This window comes from Xenopus laevis, chromosome 6L, assembly GCF_017654675.1.
Source record: "Xenopus laevis strain J_2021 chromosome 6L, Xenopus_laevis_v10.1, whole genome shotgun sequence".
Taxonomy (NCBI): Eukaryota; Metazoa; Chordata; class Amphibia; order Anura; family Pipidae; genus Xenopus; species Xenopus laevis.
In genome coordinates, this window is record NC_054381.1 from 99,905,241 (window position 1) to 99,921,474 (window position 16,234).

At 36.6% G+C, this 16,234-nt stretch overlaps 1 pseudogene; it reads left to right on the forward strand.

The window, feature by feature from the left end:
* Positions 1-16,234, forward strand: part of LOC108718534 — a 544,081-nt pseudogene that overhangs the window by 137,323 nt on the left and 390,524 nt on the right.

Genomic DNA, 16,234 nt, shown 5'->3' on the forward strand with positions numbered 1-16,234 from the left:
CTGGCTTTTAGCAGATTTGGGCCATAATAACTCTTTAAAAGTCTAGTTTTTTTTTATCCTGAAAAGTTCAAATTTACTGAAACTACCCTTGAAAAACTCGAATTTCAATACATACCATAGGTAGGCTGTGTTGTCAATGTTAGTTCAGCTCTGTAATTACCCATTAGTAATTGTAACTGTGAACACAAAAACATCTAAGGCTTGTGAGATTTAGGTCTAAATATAAAGTCAAATTTTGTTTAAATGTACTTCTTATTTGGCCTTTTTCGTGGTTTCTCTTAGTGCCCAACACCCACCTTTTCCTGTACATTTTTGTTGTTGTCAAATTGCCAACCAGCAATAAGAAATAACTGCTGCTATATTTTATGTGATATAATGACTGTTGCTGAAGCCTGCTTTTTCACGATTGGCCAAGGTTTAAACTGCCCTGTGTTTTTCAATACTAGTGTTGTAATTGTTATCTAGAATTCTTGCATAAATCAAGAAATAAAATATAGAAAGCTATACTGGTAAGGGACTTGTTATCCAGAATGCATGGTACCTTGGTTTTTCTGGATAAGGCATCTTTCTGTTATTACCTCCATACCTTAAGTCTACAAAGAAATAATTCAAACGTTAAAGGGGTTGGTCACCTTCAAACAAATAGTTGTTTTCAGATATTGAAGTGTAAAGTGTTCACCTTCTAAAGCAGCTCTGGAAAAGGGGGTCGCCAACCCTGTAAACTGTTCTAAATTGAAACATTAAGTTGATACATTTCTTTTATTTGGCCCTGCTGTTACAATTGCTACAATAGTTGCTAATACTGCAGAGATGCTGCTGAGAAATAGATCAAATTGTAACAGTTTAGAGTCTGCACCTGAATTACTGAGCTGCCAGACTCAAACACCACAGTCAGGAACATTCAACTTTAAACTTAGATTTTGGAAAAACAGTAAAAAAGAAATAATGGAAAGTAAATGAAAAAAGTGTTTATTTCTGGTGTACAGTCTGAAAACAATTGAACTGAAAAAACTGTTTGGAAGGTGAACAACTACTTTAAATAAACTCAATAGGATTGCCTTTCCTCCAATAAGGATTAATCATATCTTAGTTGGGATCAAGTACAAGTTACTGTTTTAGTATTACAGAGAAAAACTTAATTATTTTTAAATTTATTTAAATATTTGATTAATATTGAGTTTACAGGAGATGGCCTTCTTGTAATTTGGAGCTTTCTGAATAACTGATCCCATACCTGTATCTAGCTATAGTTTATCTACAAAATTCAATAAGTGGGTTGTTGTGCTCATTTCTTCTGAGCACTTTTAAAATATACATATTTATTGCTTACATGATTTTAGTAGTTTTTATACTGCTCATATCTTGAATGTTTAGCTTGAACGATCCCTGCTGTTTGGCTCAGGCCAGGGAAGGGCAAAATGACAACTTCCTGATGTAGGAAGTATATTGACACATCCATGTTTATTTCTATCACTCCTGTTACACTTAGGGGCAGATTTATCAAAGGTCGAATTTCGAGTTCATGGGAGTTATTTTAAACTCCCATTTTCATTAAAAAAAAAATGTAGTACTTGGGTGAATAGGATCGACCCGCAAACTTGAATCAAATTCGATTTGAGGTTCCCCCCCCCAAAAAAAACCCCGCAAATTTCAAGAAGGCTGCAAACAACTTCAAATTGATCCCAGGATGTTCTCCATAGGTAAAACAGCAATTCTGCAGGTTTAAGGTGGCAAATAGTTCTTAAAGGGCCAGTGTATGATACATTTCAAAAATCGAATTTGAAAAAAAACTTGAATCAAATTTTAACAATTCCCTAGGGGAATTTTCCAGTTTTGGCCATAAAAAAAAAAGCTTGAAATTCCAAATTTGAAAATTCTAATTGTCACTTCGACCTTTGATAAATCTGCCCTTAGTGCAGAACTGAGCAAAAAAGAGACACAGGGTTCAGTATGTGAGCATGCTAGAACCTTTACGTCAGTCTTACATCTATATTCTGTAATTCCAAGAATAGCTTATTCTCATATAATACACAAGAAAGTCCTGTATATTTTACTTTTATAATCTTTATATTCCCTATATATTTTACTGGTATAACTCTTCAAATCTTTGCTTACCGTATATTCACTTGAGATGCAGCAGGAAGTTGTTGAACGTTGAAGTCCTATGACTGCTGTGAAAATTGACCCAAATGCAACTCACTACGTTTCACATGACAGGAGTCTTGTTGAAATAACTGACACTTGGTTAAAACAAGATAGTTGTGCTATTATCCTGAAAGCATATATGTTACTATACACGGCAAATGCTATGTTAAGTGACCTCCCCGTACTACTCCAGATAACGCAACACCAGGTGCCTGCTCTCTTAGATGGGTCATGGTGTTCCCTTTGCAGGTGGGAGTCTATTTTAATATATATTTTATACTGCTAATTCCAAATTTACAACCGTACTTTAAAATAAAAATGTTGACTTTAAGAAAATTTTTGATTTACCCTCCGAGAGCCGTATGAGTGGCAGGTTGGCCACTATTTCACACTGTCCCTTTTTTATAACTCATTTAATGTTTAGTCCCTCTTGTCTTGAACTCCAGACAGAACTTCATTTTGACAAGTGTTGTGCCATTTTGCTGGGCTTTTCTTTCTTGCAGCTCATTTATTTTGTTCTTAAAACCCATGAACCCCAGATAAACTCAAGGTTTCTGTGAAGCCTGCAGTGATAAGGCACTTGTTTGCTGACAGCAGCTCAGTGCAGGAGGATGCATTACATAACCATACTAAACAGAGAGAGACTTTCTGTGGCTAGGTTTCAGAACTTTACTTTGCACAAAAGCAGCAATATATATATTGTTGTCTCAAGTCTAGGAGGGCAATGTGGATCTTTATTTTTGCTTTGATTTAGGAAATCTGATTTCATTAATTTGATTAAAAGGGTTGTTCACCTTTAAGTTAACTTTTAATATGTTATAGAATGGCCAATTCTAAGAAACTTTTTAAATGGTCTTTATTATTTTATTTTTTTATAGTTTTTAAATTATTTGCCTTCTCCTTCTCTTTACTGATTTCAAATGGGGGTCACTGACCCCATCTAAAAACAAATGCTCTGTAAGGCTACACATTTGTTGTTATTGCTACTTTTTATTACTTACCTATCTATTCATGCCCTCTCCTATACATAGTCCAGTCTCTTATTGAAATAAATTCAAGCTGCTAGGGTAATTTGGGCCCTAGCAACCAGATTGCTGAAACTGCAAACTGGAGAGCTGCTGAGTAAAAACCTAAATAATAATAATAGAAAAATAATAAAAAATGAAAACCAATTACAAATTGTCTCAGAATATCACTCTTCTACATCATACTGAAACATAATTTAAAGGTGAACAACCCCTTTAACAGGGTATAGTTTGAGTTGATTTAACGCGCAAATATTTTCTTCATTAAATTGGAGACTATTGTAAATGCTGTCTAAAAGGGGAGTAGGAAAGTGTCACCACAAAGCTGCTTTTTCTCTCTCAGCTCAGGTCGGATTCCCATTGAAAAGGAGTCTTGTGTATTTTAATTGGGATGCTGGCTCTGGGAAACTGGGTATGTCTGTTGTGTCTAGCAGTATTTCTGTCTAGCAATATTTCTTTAAGAATACTACCTTGATGTTGTTGGAATAATGCTCCCAGGATATTTTCACCCAGCATGTTAATATACGGTGACGTTAATTGCCCAACAGCAGCTGAGTAAAGTTTTGTTGAGTGTTCAGTTTCCATTATTATTATTAGTAGTACCTGTAGTAGGTACAATCATTTTAAAGGGGTTGTTCATCCTTTTTTAGTTGATGTAGAGAGTGATATTTTTTTTTTTATTATTTATGATTTGGGAGTGAATTCGCTTTTTATTCAGCTCTCCAGTTTGCAATTTCAGCAGCCTGGTTGCTAGGTCCCAAATTAGCCTAGCAATCATGCAATGATTTGAATAAGAGACTGGAATATGAATAGTGAAAAGTGGCAATAACAATACATTTGTAACCTTACAGGGCATTTGTTTTTAGATGGGGGTCAGTGACTCCCACTTGACAAGCTGGAAACGAAGGCAATTTTAAAAATACTATAAAAAATAAATAATGAAAACCAATTGAAAAATGCTCAGAACTGGCCATTCTATAACACACTAAAAGTTAACTTAAAGGTGAACTACCCCTTTAATGAGACATTTTACTCAACTCTGTAAATAAGGGTAAGGGCACACCTGGTGATTTGGGGAGATTTAGTCGCCTGGCGACTAATCATCTCTTCTTTGGGGCGACTAATCTCCCCAAACGGCTTCCCCCTGTCTTTCGCCGGCTGTAATAAAAAATTCCCTGTGGCATGGCAGATGCAGTGCTTCGTTTTTCATTTAAGACGGGGGAAGCCATTTGGGGAGATTAGTCGCCCCAAAGAAGAGGTGATTAGTCGCCAGGCGACTAAATCTCCCGAATCACCAGGTGTGCCCTTACCCTAAGGGTACGTCCTTTACAAACAAATTGATAGATTAGGTAATTCAATTAAATTAACACTTTCATTAAGATCTTAGCCCAGAATCTCATATGTTTTTGTCTTCTGGGCATTTTGAAATGAAGTGGTACAGCTGTGTGTGTAGCAAGAATGTGCCAAAGGAATTTGTAGCTTTTGCCTGTTATTGAGGCACTTGGCTAACCAGAGATACATTGGCATTGCTTTGCTCTTTAAGTCACTGCTACTAAGCAAGGATTCTGTGTTCTAGTATACTGTGTTACAGATTCCTGAGTAGTATGGCTCTGCTAATCTCATGTAATTAGGAGCTGGCAGTCATTACATGCATGGACAGTATAAGGTACGGATGAATAGGTAAATGGTATTTTTAAAGTGACCTTACAGACACAGATAATGGGATCATTGTTTCCTTGTAGTAATAGAATTGCATGCTTCTGCTTAGACTCTGTTAGACCTATGACATCATATGGATTCACCCATTATATTATCATGCTAGTCTTGCTCACCTCTTCATTAAGTTAACTATGTGAGTGAGTGACTTATCTCCCTGCAGTATCTGTGCACCAACTGCTGTTTGACTCAGAGGTTGGTCTGCTGCTTCAGCCCATGAATAGCCTATTTATTCTTAATGCTCTATTAAAGCCATTAGTAAGTAAAGGTCATGATGGATGGGCATATTATTTTTCTGAATCTGCATGTCTCAAAAAGGTTTTGTATTATTTGTAAGGATTTTTTTCCCCTCGTCCTTTCTGTCTTAAAGAAAAGGTTTTTTTTTTATATTTCTGTTTTCACAAGATGAAAATTTGTTTTCACGCAGAGCTGTTTGCCAGGTACAGAGCAATTTTTCAAGCATAGAATAGTTTGCTATTTTTTGTGAGCGTTTGTATGTTCTGGCAAGCACACCAGTAATATGAGCGTTGTACCCCTGTGTACAGTTTCTGTCATTGCTGTGCTACTTAATGCATCGTGTGTGCATAATGTACTCCATGGCCCATATGCTGAGTGATTCTGGCAACTGATGAGTTCAACTTGCTAGTGCCCCTTGTAGCCTCTTCTTCTCAGACATCATAGCAGTAAGGGCTCAGTTTATTTTCTGCTCAAAATTACATTTTCCAATAATAACATACAGTAGTTACATTTGTATATTTATTGGCAAATAGGTATAGTATCAGTGTAAGCCAGATCTATCAGAGATGCAGACTAGACTGCAGCCAGATAATAGCCCTTTTTCAATTTCAACCAAAGCACTGCCTTTGACTATTTGGATAACAATCTTTACAGTGCTAGGCTAAAGTTTTAGTCAATCTTTTTTGACCCTTTTCTAGGGAAATATTTAAACTGCATGTGGATCTCAATACTTTAGGGGGCAGATTTATCAAGGGTCGAATTTCTAAGTAATGGGAGTTTTTTTTGAACTTCGAATAAAAAAAGACCAAAAAAAGAATAAGCAGTGTTTGATGGTTTGAATTGAAGTAAAGATCGAATTCGATTCGAAGTATTTTAAAAAAAAAAAAAAAGTCCACCAATTGACTCCAAATAGGTTCTAGGAGGTCCCCATGGGCTAAAACAGCAATTTGACAGGTTCTAGATGGCAAATGGTCAAAATCAAAGTGTTAAAGAGACATTTTGATATAAGAATTTTCAAATTTTTTTCAAAATCTAATTTGAACTATTCCCTAGTAGTAGTACACAAAAATAGCTCTAAATTCAAATTTTTTTACTTCGAATTTTCAATTCGACCCTTGATAAATCTGCCCCTAGGTCTACTTTAATAAGTTAAACATATAGTAAGTAAACTCAATGTGATTGTTTTGCCTTTAAGGATTAATTATACAGGTATGGAATCTGTTATCTGTAAACCCATTATCCAGAAAGCTTTGAGTTACAGAAAGGCCGTCTTCCATAGACTCCATTTTATCCAAATAATCCAAACTGTTAAAAATTATTTCCTTTTTTCTCTGTAATAATAAAACAGTACCTTGTACTTGATCCAAACTTAGATATAATGAATCCTTATTGGAAGCAAAACCAGTCTATTGGGTTTATTTAATGTCTAAATGATTTTCTAGTAGACTTAAGGTATGAAGATCCAAATTACTGAAAGATCTGTTATCAAGAAAACCTCAGGTTTCAAGCATTCTGGATAACTGGTCCCATACCTGTATCTTGATTGGGATCAATCACAAGGTACTGTCTTATCACAAGAAAGTTTTTTCTCTATAATAACATTTCCTTTCTTCTGTCATCTGTCTCTGGAACATGAACTTATCCATGGCAGGCATTTTGAATCTGTCTCTATACAACTGTTGGACTTTACTTTCCATCATTTCTAAACTGCTATGATGGCATGCTGGAGCTAAAAGTTGCTATAGACATGTTCCCTAGTCTACTGACCTGGAGAGTGCTAGTGACTTTTCTGCAAGTTTAATATTTTCTTTAGTACTTTTAGGCATAACTTGTCCTGTTGTGCATAGACTTGTTCCCAACATCATCAATTATGTCACTTATCCATAAATTTCCCTTGTGTTGAGTATCAGCTCCACGGCGCTTTCCTGCATATCTCCCTGAGTGTTAATGTCTGTTTTAAATATTTAAATGCTGCCATTAATATATGTGGCAGAGCAGAATGAATAACGCTGAAGTGGCGTGACTTATGTTTGTGTATTTATGTGCTTCGTTTGAAGGTCACTCTGTGAGACTGCTGGGTCAGAAAAAGGATAATGGAAAACGGTTGGGGGGAGCTCGATTGGATTTGCCAAAGATTAGGAAGAACCCACTGATAGAAATCATTTCCATCAATACAGGGTAAGCTTCTTTCAAATTTGCTCATAAAATATTCAGTCCTGCCTAAGAATTCAATTTCATTTTTTTTCCCAGTCACAGTGCTCCTGTTCAGCTCTACTTATTAATGGGGAACAAAAATCCTCAGAAACCCTTTGGGACTTTAAATAATGTCTTTCAGGAGATAAAAATTATTCCTCTTGGTTCCCTATTTAATTGAAGCTCGTTTCCTCCCCCCACTTTCATATCAGGATCATTTCCTATTACTTGCAGTTAAGAAAATATATATAGATTTTATTTGAGCGAGTAAGTCTTGCAACAGCATAATTTATTCCTATCAAGACATATTGGAAATTGTTAGCTCAGGCAGTTATGGTAAATAATTTAAGCAGAAATATATATATATATATTTTTTTTGCCAACTTTTGGAAAGTTTATTTCTTTTCTCCATCCAATTATGATGCTGCATTTGGTAAGACTGCTGGACACTAGGGATGCACCGAATCCAGAATTCGGTTCGGGATTTGGCCAGGATTCATCCTTTTTCAGCAGGATTCGGCAGAATCTTTCTGCCTGGCCGAACCAAATCAGAATCCTAATTTGCATATACAAATTAGGCACGGGGAGGGAAATCGCGTGACTTTTAGTCACAAAACAAGGAAGTAAAAAATGATTTCCCCTTCCCACCCCTAATTTGCATATGCAAATTTGGTTCGCTATTCAGCCGAATTTTTCACAAGGGATTCGGGGATTTGCCCGAATCCAAAATAGTGGATTCGGTGCATCCCTACTGGGCACACATATTTCATAGGCAATCAACTTGGAACCTTCGTCAGACTGCACAGCTACTAGCAAGAAACATACCCCAGGACTGTGCATTTTTGAAGAAAAGGAACACCGGTCTGGGATAGTAATGGCATTACTAAAATAACTGAGGGATGCTTTCCAGGGCTATAAAGCAAGCCAACAGGATAACTCACTAAGGGTTATATAATAAAAGGCACTAAATTTACCGAGGTGCAGTAACCCATAGGGGCAAATTCACTAAACGGCGAATTTTTGCAACTTCGTCAGGCGCAAATTCATTACAACTACGCTAATTCACTAAAATGTGAAGTTGCGTCTCAGCAGCCGAGCACTGGCAAAGTTAATTTGTCAGCGCAAGCATTTCATGGCAATCTTTCGCTAGCGTTCATTTCTGCCTAGTGAAACTTAGTTTGTACTCTTATGCTTAGGTCAATTTGAATAGGGTGGGTACATATAGGTCGTATGGATGTCTTTATTAGAGATGTTGGTGCAAATGCTTGAAGTGGTCACTTATTATTACAAATGTCCAAGGAAGCATAATAAAGACAAAAGAGATCCTCTAATGACCTAGACATGAGCCCACCCTAAAACAAATGTGGCATGCACCTCAAGTGGTTGAGAAAAAATAACACAAAAAACTTTAATAGTTAGCTTTAAAATATGAAAAAACACCAGCGTTTTTTAGAACTTTTCTGACTTTCCGGCATACAGGATTTGATATCACTGACATAAGATTTGAGGATTATGTAGTTTCATCTTATTAGTTCGCCTGGTCTAAGGTGGCGAAGGAAACTATGTCCAAAGAGGTAACGTTCTGTAAAATTTGTACTTTATTGAATTTGCGGTGTAACAATCGTTCACCTGAATGAAAATTAGTCTTGTAGCAGGGCGCAAAACTGCGCTAGCAATGGTCTCTTCCGCTAACAAATAGTCCTCCACGCCTCTTAGTAAATTGTCAATGTGCCTGCAGATGGGGTTTCTGGCATATTTTCGCTAGCAATGGCCACTTTTCCCTTAAGTAAATCTGCCCCATAGCAACCAATCAGCACGTACTATTTACTAGTTTCCTGTTTTCCAGCACCAGTTTCCACCAAATGTTGTGCTGTGTCATATAATTATATCATTCCCTTGTATGATAATTAAAGCACAGTTAAAATCATCCTAGCATCTTTTATCCACCATTAAAGTATAAGGTGATATTTAGGTAATGGAGTTTTTTTCTAGGAACTGATTTTTGTATTCGTATTCTTTTGCACTTTTTCAAGCACTTACTTAGACCCCTTGTGTGTTTCTCTCCTAAAAAGAGATTGTACTACATAGAGCATGAGTGTGTATACAAGCTTCTTTCCAAAACATTTGGGACACGGTGTAAAATATAAGTTAAAAAAACAAACTAATATAATATCTGTTCATTTTGGAGCCTTAAATACAAGGCTTTTCATGTATGGGTTTCTTGCAGCCATTCTATGGATGTTCGTTTATGTGCCCTGGCTAGTAATACACTTGATTAACAAGCATGGTGGTGTCCTTATGTTCTACAGATAGCTTACATCTACTTTTGTGGGTAGATTCTATAGCTTTGAGAACTGCTTAGAGATCAATTCTAATGTAATTTTTTTAAGCTCCTATATTTACTGTGCCACATTACTAAACCTAAAAAAAGACTAAACCTAAATAAGTACTAAATCCTCTGTGAATGAGGATTTAATGCGAGCAGTGTTTTCATTGTATCAAAGTATTCTTTAGATTAACATATTTGCAAAACGTGATTTTTAAAACAGTTTTGATTTGCTTTTTTTTGTGAAAAAAGTGAAAAATGAATGTTGAATTAATGGTTATGTCAATTATTTTTAGCAAAACCAAAATAATAAAATTGATATAATAATTGGTATAATATCAATATAGATATTTCAATATAATATTGATGTAGATCATGCAGTTTGAACATCATAGAAAATTAAAAGTTAATGCTAATTTTTATATTTACTAATGCTTCACTGTGCTTGCTACACCCATTTCTGTGCTAGTTCTTACAGTAAGAACTGTGTCCAAAAAGTCATTGATTAAAACCATTATCCAAATCTTCCTTGTGTCTCTATAAAGAAATGCATCCATTGATCAAGCACCCTGAAAGTTAGCGAGTGAGACATAAATAACATCCATGCCTTTGTGCATCTTGGTATCTTGCCAGAGCAGAAGGTTTTTCTTAAATTAATGGATATTTTGAAAAATAAAGTGAAAAGTATTTCTAGAGTAATATAGCATCTCCATATAAAATCTTGCTGGTTAAGCTTTTGCTATATAGGGAAAATGCTCCACAGTGTAAAATAGATTTTAATTTGCTTAAATGCTGTATTCTTTAATCCTCAAACTATAGTCATGCCATGACCCCTTGTGCAGAAGATTTAATTGCCTCAATAACTAACTGAAAGAGAAAATATTGTACAACTGTTGTGAAACATAAAATGCTAACTTTGAATGCATCTTTAAAAAGTCATACAAACATTACTGAGAATGTATATCAGTAATGCTCTTTATTTCATGTAGAGACAAGAAAAGGAAATGCATACTGTCAAATATATGTGTAAACTTTCACTAAACAGAAAGTTTAAAAAATAAAAGTCATACAAGCATAATTAATCAATGGGCACTGGGTGCTAGAGGATAGATTTATACAAGCACAATTCCTGTGCTTCATTTTGGTGCACTGTAAATTTGTACAGAATGTATATAATGTATTGCATATATTAAAACAGGAACAATAACTTACGGACTAATTCACTAGGTCAGACTAAAGTTGACCAGCAACTAATTTGCATGTGAATAGTTCCGACAGACAGGTCTGAACAACTCATATCCGGTTGAAAATCGATCAGATATCGATCAGCCAAGTTTGATTTTCCCATCAGATTGAGGACTGCATCTGCCCATTGATGCAGACTTCAATCCACTTCAAGGTGGGCATATGGTAGAAGATCTGTTTTTTTGGGCAACCTCCCCTAAGGATCAGATCTTTATATGTATGGCTATTTTACAGATAGCCATGAGCCCTGTGTAGACCAAACTATTATTCATATACAGGTATGGAATCCAGAAACCAGTTATCCAGAAAGCTCCGAATTACAGAATGGCTGTCTCCTATAAACTCCATTTTATCTAAATAATCCACGTTTTTAAAAATAATTTTCTCGGTATTAATAAAATGGTACCTTGTACGGAGCTCGAAGCAGGAGAGGGGGCGGCTGGAGCCCACCGATTGCACCTGTTAATGTTTACGTGATTTTCTAGTCGGCTTACGGTAGGAAGCTCTATATTAAGGAAAGATCTGTTATCCGGAAACACCATTGGGGTTAAAAGGTCCCATACCTGTTTAAACTTCAGAAGCAGAAGTACAGAGTTAATTAATCAGTCTCTGCCCCAGTGGAGTATACAGTCTAAGGTCCCTATCACACTCACACACGCTATGTTTAATTTAATCAGGAGCTAATACATCTGGCTGTTCTTCATGCTCGGGGAAAAAAGGAGTACCTGAATGAAGCCCATGCAAGCAAGGGGAGAGCATACAAACCTTTTGCAACAGTGCTGCAAGGCAACGGTTTTATGTTGTCCAGCTAAGTATCGATTTACATATCAAGAATATATACATTGCAAAAGGCCTACCCACCACTCACCTTTATTTTTATATTATAATAATATTGTCCAAGGGATATAACGGAGAAGCATTGGCCCTGTGATCATTAGGTTTTGACTTAGGGTAGCATGTATTCTATCCCTTCAGCAGCTCCTTGTTTTCTTCAGCAATTTACTTAGAAATGAGACACAATTATTTTCATTTGGTTTCTGTTAGACCCTACTGGCAACTTGGCACACTGAACCTCAATGCTCTTAAGTACACTTTGCAAATTGTTTTTATTTCCTTGTAACTAGTCCAACTCAGCAAGCCAGTTCAACTCTTATATATGCGCTGTTCAGTTTGTCTGCAATAGCACTTCTATTTCCAGTGTGCTCAAGAATTTAATCTCCCTGTACCACAAACACCATTTTTAGTTGTATGGGGCTGAAGATTATACATTATTCAGATCAGTCCCTGCTCCAGCGAAATTACAGTGTAAGGTCCCTATCATCAGGCCTGGACTGGGATTAGACCCTCAGGTACTCAGATGCCAAACAGCCCCCCTCCAGCCCAATAAAGAGTGACTGTCTATGGCATCTAACAGCAGCCCCTTTGACATTTGCAAGAATCCATAGATTGCCTGTCTGGGCCTACCTATCACATTCACACACATTAGGGACAAATTTTATCAGGACCAATTCACCTGCCTGTATAATTTTTGGAGTGTAGGAGAAAATCAGAGTACCGAGCGGAAACTCATGCAGATACTGGGAGAACATACCGACGTCTTGCTTGAATCAATTTCTGGCCCCTAACACAGCAACTCTACCCACCGTACAGAACCATTTCCAGATTTTTGACAGCTGAAACCATGGTGCTGGTATAACCCTGCTTGTTAGAACAAGCTGACATCAGAGCATCTGGACTGTCCATTTTGCACTAAAGTCAACATGAGTGATAGATATAGTTAGGAAGTTTGAAACATGTTTTGTATTCAAAAGCCATATTGCAGCATGTTGAAAAGTAATAAAGAATCAAAGCAATGAGTTACTGGCTCATGGTTACAAGTGGCCACTGTTTGTATACTTGACCCAATAATTTAAGTCTTCAAATATTGCTTTTAATTACTGTTTTTGGCCCCTGCCATCCATTTGTAGCACCTGCAACCTTTATATAGATATTTTATTTTGCTTGGCATTGGACACTCCAACATTCAGCATATTTATTTTCACATGTATTCTATTTAAAGACTGTAGCTGAATAGATTTCTGTATAGAATAGTGACTGGAAAAGTGTTACAATTTTGTTTTTTTCAGAGGTTCCTGGAAAAGTTAACCATCAACCTTTAGCATGATGCAGCCACTGAAAATCTCATTTGTTTTACATTTGTCTAACCCAATGATGTATCTGCATTGCTATAAAAAAAAGTTTACATGGTGGTGCAGATGTGGAGTCTGTGTTTCCAGGTTCAAATAGATGGAACAAGCTATATTCAAGGCATAATCCTGGAGTGTGATTTTGAAGCTAAAGGAAAAGTAAACACTTAAAATGAATGTGGCTAAAAGCCAACCTATAACAATAATTATCCAGACCTACATACTGTAGTTTAGATGGAGCTTCCATCTCCATTTCTGTTACGAGTGTCAGTGATACAAACATGCTCAGTCTTCTCTAAGTAGCTGAGACGCTAAGCTTTGGGGTTGTCCTTTATCATCAAGCAGAAAATGAGGTTTGCCTGTCATATTGGCTGATGCTACAGGGTTGTAGATAACCTTCTGATGCAAATAACACTGGTTTCAGAGCTACCATATAATGTGAATCTTAATTAATTTCTATATTTCTATACATTATCTTTTGAGTGGGGAATATAGCGCAGTAACATGTAACATGAGTCGGTAGAAAAGAAGTTGGAGTAATACTGGGGCATCTCTAAAGGCATAGATCTTCACTGCTAAAAAGGAGATGTTGATCTTAGGCTGGTACAGAATCTCAAGACAGGTGTAAGGTGTGAAAAGGGTGTAAAGGTAAGAACACATAGAATGTCTATTAACCTCACTAAATTACCTTCAGCATGAGCTGAAAAACATCTGAATATACATTTTATTGGAACAAATTTGAATCAAGAGTAGAAGAACAGTTTCACATAAAAAAAAACTATAAGAAGACATGGTTTTTGAGAAGTCTCTTTCTCTGGGGCCAGGTATTTTCTAGTAATGCCATTGGTTCTGAATAGATGGATTGAATAGATGGATTTAAAAAAAATAAATTGCTTATGTATACAGTCATATGAAGAAGTTTGGGAACCTCTTAATTCTTTGGAGTTTTGTTTATCATTGGCTAAACTTTCAAAGTAGCAACTTCCTTTTAATATAAAACATGCCTTATGGAAACACTAGTATTTCATCAGTGACATAACATTTACTGGATTAACAGAAAATATGCAATATGCATCATAAAATTAGACAGGTTCATAAATTCGGGCACCCCAACAGAGATATTACATTAATACTTAGTCGAGCATCAATTTGCATCAAACAGCCTCTAGACGCCTCCTATAGCTTTTGATGAGTGTCTGGATTCTCTCCAATTCAGTTAAATTTGATGGCTGCCGAGCATGGACAGCCTGCTTCAAATCATCCCATTGATTTTCCATGATAATCAAGTCAGGGGACTGTGACGGCCATTCCGGAATATTGAATATTGAATTCAAAGTGTGTTTAGGGTCATTATCTTGTTGGCATATCCAACCCCTGCGTAACTTCAATTTTGTGACTGATGCTTGAACATTATCATGAAGAATTAGTTGATATTGGGTTGAATTCATCCGACCCTAGACTTTAACAAGGACCCCAGTCCCTGAACTAGCATGATGGAACCTCCACCAAATTTGACAGTAGGTAGCAGGTGTTTTTTCTTGGAATGCGGTGTTCTTCTTCCGCCATGCAAAGTGCTGTTATGACCAAATAAAAAAATTTTTGACTCATCAGTCCAAAGCACTTTGTTCCAACATGACCGTGGCTTGTCTAAATGAGCTTTTGCATACAAGTGACTTTTTGTGTCTGCGTCAGTGCAGAAAGGGCTTCTTTCTCATCACCCTGCCATGCAGATGTTCTTTGTGCAAATTGCGCTGAATTGTAGAAAGATGTACAGATCTGCAGCAAGATGTTCTTGCAGGTCTTTGGAGGTGTTTTTTTTTGTTGTCTGTAACCATTCTCACAATCCTCCGCATATGCCGCTCCTGTATTTTTCTTGGCCTGCCAGACCTGGGTTTTACAGCAACTGTGCCTGTGGCCTTCCATTTCCTGATTCCATTCCTTACAGTTGAAACTGACAGTTTAAACCTCTGAGATAGCCTACCCTAAACCATGATACTGAACAATCTTTGTTTTCAGATCTTTTGAGAGTTGCTTTGAGGATCCCATTCTGTCACTCTTCAGAGGAGAGTCAAACAGAAGCACAACTTGCTATTGGCCACCTTAAATACTGTACCTTTTCTCATGATTGGACACACCTGCCTATGAAGTTCAAGACTAAACGAGCTAACCCAACCAATTTGGTGTCGCCAGTAATCAGTACTGAGCAGTTACATGCATTCAAATTAGCAGAATTACAAGGGTATCTTGTTCAGAAAACACCCCAGTTCTCAGATGTTCCTGGGAAATGAAAGACATACCACTGCTATCTTTTTTGTTGAAAGTGGAGTAAATTATTATGCAGGCTGAGAGGGGTTCCCAAACTTTTTTATATTGTATATTGCAGGTTGCCTGGTTACTTCAGCCTGCAAGCTACTAAAATGTCATTATGGTTCTGTGTTTGCTACTAATTTACATTTTGTTTGAACGTGTAATGCTGCTTTAACTTGGCAGCAGAGACTGAGGCATGATCACAACATATCCAGCAAGTGATGAAATTGAAACACAAGGCTCCCACATCACTTTCAATCAAGCAATAAAGCTTATATGTTCCCAAGTGCCTTTGTGTTGAAGTCAAAATGTGCCATATGTGATGTTTTATCCATTAAGTTGAAACCAGAGTCCCTCGCTGCTGTTGCAGGCTAGTACACATACATTTGGTCCATAGGCATTTACTGTTTTTTTGCTTTTTCTTTTCATTCCTGCTCACTGAAGTACCTTATTTGACCTGCAGTTTAATGGACATATGAAACCATGTAATACTTATTACATTTTGATTAGGTTGTGCTGTGGTTGACGGTGAAATCATAATGTAATGGGTGAAAAATGTAGACTGCAGATTAGCAGAAGGTAACATGTAAGTGTCTGAATGTTGTCACTATATAAAGGATTGTAATTTCAGAATATTCCAAATGTTGCATATTGCAAATGTTACATAGTTAATTAGTGTTGACCTTCAGTGTTTTGTCCACTATCATATATATTATACAGGGCCTGTTATCCAGAATGCTCCGAACCTGGGACTTTCCGGGTGGAGATTTAGATCTCCATACCTTAAATCTAATAAAGAATCATTTAAACATTAGATAAACCAAAAGGATTGTTTTGTCTCCAATAAGGGATAA